The 8805-nt window shown below is 44.3% G+C and overlaps 1 long non-coding RNA gene across 1 annotated transcript; it reads right to left on the bottom strand.

Annotated features, from left to right (window-relative positions):
• Nucleotides 1–1393: 1393 nt before the first annotated feature.
• Nucleotides 1394–7882, bottom strand: LOC108532913 (uncharacterized). Its single transcript, XR_001886585.1, has 3 exons — nt 7752–7882; nt 6035–6208; nt 1394–1482 (listed from the first exon to the last, which is right to left on the bottom strand). It is a non-coding gene; the product is annotated as an uncharacterized LOC108532913 (long non-coding RNA).
• Nucleotides 7883–8805: the final 923 nt, after the last annotated feature.

Raw genomic sequence — 8805 nt, 5'->3', positions numbered from 1 at the left:
TATTTTTTACTATAGTGTGAGTAATAAGGGCTGGTATAAGATGCAGGAAGTTCTGTGGGCATATAGGTTAAAAAGACATTTAGCTCCAGCTAAGGGATTCTTATGGAAAAGACACTTTTTTGAGGGAAGTGTCTTTCTTCACATCTTCCCTGAAGATGGACAGAGATTTCATATGTGAAGAAAACTGCACGAACAAAGGAAAAGAGGAAGGAAAGCAAAGTGTGTCTAGGAAACAGCAAGTAGTTGAGTACAGCTAAAGAACAAGGTATGACCGATAGGGATCAGATTATGAAGGTCCTAGAATGCCAGGCCAAGGATTATAAACATTACCCTATAGGCACTAGGGAGCCATGAATATCTTATGAGCAGGCTGGTGGGATGCTCATACCTGTGCTTTAGAAACCCAGCATGGCACATGAGTGGAGAGGGATTGTACAAAGGATACACTAAAGGTGGCTAGAATAACGAGATCCAGATGAGATTTTTTAAAACAAGCAAAACGTCCATGGTTCACCTGAGAATAATGAAGGCTTGAAATGGGACAGTGGGTGCAAAAATGGAAGGACATGACAAATGGCAAATGCTGACTAGGTGATCTGCCTGGCTAGACATAGGCCAGTCCTGATGGACCTTAATAAGTGAGAAGGTTGTGTGTCAGTTGTGCACTGAAATCTTGAATTTTAGAAACTGGAAAGCTGGTGGTGTCACGTCTATGGAATAGATGCTTTGTTTGATTTGGGATATGTTGAATTTGGGAGTTTGCAGAGCCTTCTGTCTTGCAGCCTTTAGAAGTTCAGATCCGTAGCACCCAAGCTAGAATGACCAAGCCAGAGGCAAGTGACTTGATTCACTGAGGCAGCTACAATCCAGACCTTGAGTCCCAGGACTCTGCATCTGTTTTGTTTAGCCAGGGAATTATTATAAAATATTTACTGTACTCAAGCCTGGGCCTCCCCTGAGAATTGGGATCACAGCCCCTAACCTAATATTCTCTAAGATTATTACTGCTAATAATTCCTTATTGGGGAAATCAAATAGTTATGACTTTTCACTGTTGTTGGAAAAGCTTGAGGGGTGAGTCATGTATTACCCATAGAGGAACTCTGTACACACTAGGCACATAGTAAAATTAGGTTCAAATAAAATGCTATGGAAGAGTGTTTCATTTCAGAAAGGCTTACAGTCATCCCCTTACTGGAAATGAGTGTTAGAAGGCATTAAAAGGCTGTGTGCCCTCTGCAGTATTTAATATAAGGGCTCCATTTTTCTTTTAATCTACATGACATTGATACTAAAATTTGTAAGCAGTAAAAGCAGTTGCAGGAGACTTTTTCAGTTATGGTACTGTATCATTTATGAAACACATTTGCCAATATTGCTCTTCTGATCCTCACGACAACTCAGCAGAGTTTGTGTTGCTGCCCCTCCTTTCCTTCAAATAAACTGAGGCTCAGAGAGGTCACAGATGGTGTGCAGGGTCACCTAAGTAGAAAGCATCAGAGTCAAGGTTGAGTCCAGAGCCTTATCATTGTAAACTGTATATTCATGTAGCACTTTGTAGTTAACAATGCACTTTCATGATAACCTACTAAATCTTCCCAAGGACCCAGTTGGTAGTCACTGTTGATATCCTTTACAGCAGAGGGACCTGAGAAGCTGAATGACTTGGCAATAGTCACAAGAGAGTGGGGGAGCTGATACTCCTAGCCTGGGCACTCTCTCTCCACTCCCCACCTTGTGTGGGCCTCCTTGTAAGACCCCAGAGGGTAGGATCCACTGATTATCATTACTCTCAGACAACCAGGACTCTCATCTGTTGCATACTACAGGACCAAAAAAGCTCCCATGAGTTCTTCCTTCTTCACACACCTTAACCCAATATATACCGCTGAGGAAGACATCTTTAAAAATGCAGGACAATCCCTTGAACCCAGGAGGCGGAGGTTGCAGTGAGCTGAGATCGCGCCACTGCTCTCCAGCCTGGGAGACAGGGTGAGACTGTGTCTCAAAAAAAAAAAAAGAAAGGAAAAGAAAAGAAAGAAAGAAAAATGCTGACCCTTCCTTGAAGTTTTTCAAAGATTCCAGATTCAAATGCCCAAGATTGAACTTCATCAATACATACCTATACATACCACCACCAATATCATCCCATTCATGGAGTTTACCAAGGGGAAGAAAGCTCTTTGAACGCCAAAGGCCAGTCCCCCCTGCCAGTTGATAATGGCACCTATGTTGTCAGTTCAGCTGATCACTCCAGGCACTAGCCAACGAATAAAGAGTAACCCTTCCCAGCACACAGACTGTTGAAAGGAGTTTAAGTACAACTGAGTCACTTTGAGCCACTCGTATCCTGGAGCCTGTTAGCAACAGGTATCACAAAGCGTACTCTGAAAGCATTGAAGCATAATGTAGGTTTTACCAAAAGTTTCTTCATGGAGATAGAGGAGGAGGTTCCCACTTTATATTATAAAGCAAAACCTCCTGTAACTCATTCTTGGAAATCTTTCTGGTTCCCCAAAGCACCTTTCTGTATTGCTGCTCCTCCCTCTCTCCTCTTTCCTGCAACTTCTCTACACCCATTCCTCTCCTGTAGCCGCTGCTACCATGCCCCATATCTCTCTTTCGATAAAGAAACTGGCACCCCTAGCCATCAACCCTACTCAGGAAACCTAAGAGTATTCCTTGGGATCTGTTCTCTTTAAAATTTGGGAGCTGTTGAACAGAAAGAGAGAGAGCTGGAGAAAATACAAATCTAAAACTGTTGATTTCATTATCGTTCCTGCCCAAAATACTAACATAATAGCCAACATTTTCTATTCCTGATTCTTTGCATACTTTCTCTCTAATGCTCAAAACAGCCCTATAAGGCAAGTAAAGATCTCCATTTTACAGATGAGAATGCTGAGGCTTAGAGGAATTAAAACTTCTTACCAGCTATAGGTGTAAAGTGGCAGGCCCAAATCTACCTGACTTTAAAACCCATGCATACCCCAGCAGACCGCACGGAGACAGAACATCAGGCTGCTTTTCCTTTGGGAGCTGCCCTCTCCTCCCAGCCACTCAACTCAAGCCAGCTGCAGGCCCCTCCCCCATTCCACCTTGTGGTTCCTCTGGCCAGAGGGAAAAGGAAGTTTGTTACCTTTCAGCTGATAGACCCACTTCCTGAGCCAGCCGAAGGTGCTGGGGCACACATGGCCCAGCTCTCCCATGCTGGAGACCTGCTCACTACCCTCTAGTCACATCTGGGACATATTTAAAATTACCTCTAACCACAACTGCAAAGTAAGATGGCAAGAGATTAAGCAAATGCCATAGGCTTGCTTGCTAAGGTTCAGCACAGGAGATCTATGTCCCTACTTCCCCTACTCTGGCTCTGCACAGGAAAACTGGGCAACTTCATATGGGAAGTTTGATCCAATTGTTTCCACTTGAGAGCAAGTACAGAATCTTTGGATGTCTTCTGGACTCAGTGACTTCTTGCAAGTGGGGAGCGATGGGAGGTGGTGGAGGGTGAGTTGTGGTGAAGCAATCAGCCTTGAAACCAAACTGGCCCAAGCACGTGTCCTAGCTCTGCCGCTCACTATCTGTGTAGCCCTGGGTAAGTTACCTAACTTCCTACCTGCGGTGGTGTTTCCTCGCCTGAATATGAGAAAGTTGTTAAGGATTAATGACAGAAAAGCCTGCATCTAAAACAAAGGCTTCAGTAAACGTAATTTATCCTCATTATTATTCCCAGTGGGAGCATTGGCTCTCTCCTATCCTCCCTAACAATGGGGCGATCTTTTAACCTCTGGGCCCCAAATTTCCTCACCTGCATTGGCTGGTCAGAGGCCATGATCTCTCAGGTCCCTTCCTGCATTGGTTATCTATGAAGCAACCTCCATTTGGCATTTATTTTCCTGCTTGTTGGCTGAAAATAAGTTCACTCATTCCCAAAACCTCTTGGAAAAAGAGGGACCCTGCTTGGCATAGGCTTTCATTGGAAACAGCTCTTCTTTTCCAGAATAACAATAAAAAGCATGTGTTGTTTGCTGTTTGTTCAAGTTCAGAGGGAAGGAGAGATGGTGAGAGTGAATTCATGTGACAGAGACCTGGGATGGAATCGAGGTGGGAGGACAGCTATTTTTAGTATTAAAGCCACAATCTGGGGTTTTGAGGGGCCTTCTACTCTGTGTAAGTTTGCCTAGAGTACACACCTGTTGTGTGATAAAAATAACAGTGTGGCATTCTTACAGTCCTCCATCCTGGAGTGGAACTTTTCAAATCAGAACCCCGGGAGTGACAGTCAACATTGAAGGGTGCCAAGGACAGGGAGCAGGGACGTGATGAAGTAAGTATTAGCCCATGATAGAGAGGAGGAAAAAAGGAGAGAAAGAGAAGCGGTACAATCTGGGCTCTGATCAGCTGGGCCCCTGCTGTTGGCCAAGCAAGCAGGCTTTGCCAGGAGCTTTCCCAAGGCAGCTGTCCAGCCAACCCCATGCAAGCTCCTGCCAGGAGGCATCATTACAGACGAGTGTCTGATCAGCTCCATCGAGATCACATTAAAGGCTCTCCTACCCATCCCCCTTCTGAAAGAGTGTTACTGTTTGGACAGATTTTCAGGGTCACTTTCTGACCCATCTCTGGAAAAACAATGACTGTCAGACCCCTCCTGACTTATTTGCTAATGGGAACAAAAACTATACATCTTTATTCAAAATAAAGAATGATGCCCAGCACTAGCCTTTGGGCTCTTTGAAAGACTTCTGCTTCCTTTTCCCTTGCATGTTCCACTACCCTTTGACCACTCCTGGAAATAAGTGCTCTACCAGGTAAGCATGCTTTGACTAATTAATTTATTCCATCTGTTCTTTCCTCTGGAACTTTCACCATGACACAGAAGGTTCTGAAACAGATTTGGTTCTTATATTGATAACCAGGTAACCGATAATGGATGGAGAGTAGAGTATGGAGGGCTGAAGGAAAGGGGCATATAAGTTTTGTCCCCTTACATGTGCCTGACTTTTAGGCAAATCTCTGATTTATCCAGTCCATTAAAGGCATGGAGACATCTGAAACTGCATACGAAAAAAGCTAATCTCTGCATTGCAAGGGAATTTTTAATACCATACCCTGTTCAGGTCACTGGTAGAAAGAACGAGGAGGAAGGGAAGTAAACAAACTAATGAATAACTGTTCATGATTCATGTGAATAAATGAATAAACACACTAATGGAGTGCCGACCACTAGCCAGCTCCTCAACCAGGTGGTTTGAATAATGCCTGTGTTACAGGCAAGACAGCTATACCTCACAGAAGTGGTATAACTTGCTTTCGGACACTCAGACCTTGAGTGGCAGAGCACAATTCAAACCTACATCAGCATCACTCTAAAATCTACTCCTTCTCCCAAGCCACACTGAGACATGCGTATTTCTTTGCTGTGAGTTTGTCTCTTCTAGAATTCTGATGGCTCAGAGTCTTTGGCAGGACCCCATCATGTCTTCAGGGGTGGGGAGAATCAGCGACCAGCGACCGCTGCTAGGGTGGGCAGGCTCTCCCTGACAACTTGGGAGAAGCAAACATTGCCTTCTATGCACAGGCTTCCTTCATTGAGTTAGTTACCTTTATTTGAAGTCAAATGCTGTTTATCTAAATTGACAGCAGGTTGCTGATCAAATATTACTGAGTCTTCTCTAGGTGTGAACCTGGGTGAGTTCCCCTGTATACCCTTGGTTAATGCTTTGTGACTGTGGGAGCCAGAACCGAGGAGCCTGGCTCAGCCTAACGCAATGTGACAGCTAACATCCAAAGGAGAAAACAGTCCCTCTCTACTGTTTCCCACATTCCCCATGTTTACAGCGTGCACCTTACAAACCCAGTCTGCAATGGACTTTTTAACACACTAGGTGTTGCCACTTGGAAAGGTCACTTTTACATTTGCAATCTTTGCATTGTGTTCCCTGCTATGGATTATGGAGCAAGCGAATGAAAAGCAAGTGTTCAATGTAATTGTGTATTTGGTTCCTCTGATACCCTGTTGGAAGAGGCTTACCAAGGGAGAGGCCCAGGCCATATGGGCTGGGGTGCAGATGCTGGTGGCCAGGCTCAGTGCCCCAGAGGTTCACGGTGGCTCTCAGTTGATGTTGAGGCACTCTGAGGGAGTCAGGACAGACTTTCTTCTGTGCAAGATCAATGCCCGTTCCAGCCTGGAGTCGACTGCGATAACCTTGACAACAGGAACAATGAATGGCACATCATTTTCCTGAGGATGCATCGGTACACGGAAAGATCTCTGCCAAATCTCATCCCCTTGCCAAGGCTTCCAGGTGTTTCTTTGTGTTCGCGCAGAGAACTAACATCATTTTTTCCTTCAGTTCAGAAGAGGTGGTCCAAAGTGTTTAAGCGACAGTAGTTGCAACATGTCAGAGTGGGAATTTATTATCTCAGCCCCAATAGGTCTTAATAAGCCTTACACAACTGTTTAGGCATTTATTCTATTAACGGCTGTTCATTCTGGTGGCTTCACCTGAATATTCATGATCTTCCTATCCCCAGAGCTTCAGCATAGCAGCTGTTTAAAACCCGCAGCAAATGTTCAAGAGAGTTCCACAAATATAAACACCCTCACAGCTGAATGTTCCAGCTCTGGCCTCACAGAGGCTAAGCCATGAAACATTTATGTGGAGTGGTTTTTGGAGGGCAGCATTTACAAAACTTAAATAATCTTTCCCCTTTGGGGAGCCCTCAACTCTGTTTGAAACATGACCACAAGGACAAAGGGTCCAGGAGGACCCGAGTCCACGAAGATAACGGCCCCCTCCTTGCTTCCTCCTAGAAAGGGAGGCTCTGAATAAATTCTAACTGGAAGGGAGCTAGAGTGAGCTCAGGGGGTGGGCCGGGTGGATGTGCAACCCACTTTAGGGGAGAGGGCCAAGTCAGCTCCTTGTGAAAGAGTGAGGTGGTTTGTACAGGGAATATTTTTAGTGTAAATATTTCAAAAGAGAAGGCATTGGTGGTGGTTTTTCCAAAGGGATATAACCAGGCATGACAGGATTAAATTAGCGAGAGCACGATCTGACATGAAATTTTGTGAGATCTCCCTCTTGAGCATATGTTTCCTGCCTTTCAAGTCAGAATGCAAAGTAGAAAAAGTTCAGGCCCATCTTTATGACTGGACAAATCTCCCCCTTGGGCAAGTCACTTAACCATTTTGTGCCTCAACGTCCTCATTTATAAACTAGAGGGGAGGGGGATGTTGTGTCAAAGAAGATGACAAAGTGATGGCATTATGTAAACCAATAATGTAGTAGAAATACTACATTAATGTATTAGAAATACACATTCCCATTGTCTGTGACTTATCCAGAGAAGATTTTTTAAGAATTAGTTTAAAAGCATAAAGTTAAAGATAAGTAAGCATACCTTTCTAGCCTGTTTGTGGAAGACCAAGCTCACCTTGACCAGTGAGGACAGTATAGGGAACAAGGATATGGGAATGTAGTGAAAAGAACATGGGTTGTGGAGTCAGATTAACCTGGATTCAAATCTGCTGCAATTTGGGCAAATAATGCAGCTTTTCTGAGCCCAGTTCCTTTATTTGTAATATGTAAAAAAAATACCTTACACATTTAGTTTGAGATGTGTGCAATACACAGCACAGTGCCTGGCACGACATAGCTGCACACCTGATGTGATTTCCTTCTCCCACCTCTGCTATGGGAGCACAGCTAGCCTGTCACCCCGAGCAGGCCCACCCCACAGCCCCCTACCCATAGCAGTGGTGATCTGGGAGCCCACAGTTAGGTGGACAGACAGAATAGCATGGTTGCCAGCCAGTGACTTCCCCAGGCAGTACACCACTTCTGCAGGTCAAGAATCTGGGTTCATTCTTCCCTGGGAACTCTATGGGCTGAAAAAGAAGGAGAGAGAGAAAGGCTTTTTGAAACTTCTGAAGGAAGATGGCCACCCCCAGTCAAGGCCCCACTGCTTGTGCTTCCCCAGAACGCACATGGGAAATGCTCACATGTGTTGTCATCTGCTTTTTGTATGCATGTCCCTCAGTAGGGAACTGCTTCTCCATCTTTTGTAAATGCCATCTTTGGATTCACAAAAAAAAAAAAAAAAAAAAAAAAAAAAACCCTCAAATCCTTTCATGATATCTGGAATTCCAAAATAAAAGTAATACAATGACCAACATCCAGTCAACGTGATGATAATATCAACGTGTTTTTTAAGCTGTGCAAGCTTTCTCCCTAATGCAGCTTCATATCCCAAGCTTGAAAAAAAAATCATAATATAAATGAGAATGAGAGAATCAAACATGGTAAAAATGAATTAATATAAGCGGGTGTCAAATGTTATAACAGAGGAGTAGAGCACGTCCCCGGGAGCACTGAGGAAGAGGGAGTCTGCTGAGAGAACCAGGGGAAGAGCTGCAGAGAGAAGGGCACGATTTGAGTGTACATTTTCTGAATGGAAAAGCTGGAACAGTTATTCCAAGGACAGGCAACTGAATGGACAAGGTTCTTAAGGGAAGGAAAAGGATGATGTGATAAGGAAATGATAAAAAGCTCCTTATGGCTGAAGTGGTTGAGTGGGGAGCACTATTGGACAAGGTTCCAGAACTTTGTGCTGGGCTGAGGTGCTGGACTATATCCAATAGGCAGGGGTGGAATAATATCATCAGGACTCTATTTCAAAAGAAAAATGCATGCATGTGTATGATGTTTAAAATTGAGTTAGGGGACCAGAGACAAAGAGATCCTAAGCTGTTGATCTCACCCTGCCAATTACCCCGCAAGGTGGCCATTGTTTCTATTTCCC

This window comes from Rhinopithecus bieti, unplaced genomic scaffold, assembly GCF_001698545.2.
Source record: "Rhinopithecus bieti isolate Rb0 unplaced genomic scaffold, ASM169854v2 scaffold_6380, whole genome shotgun sequence".
NCBI lineage: Eukaryota > Metazoa > Chordata > Mammalia > Primates > Cercopithecidae > Rhinopithecus > Rhinopithecus bieti.
The sequence above is the reverse complement of the archived record's forward strand: the minus strand, read 5'-3'. Positions and strand labels throughout refer to the sequence as shown.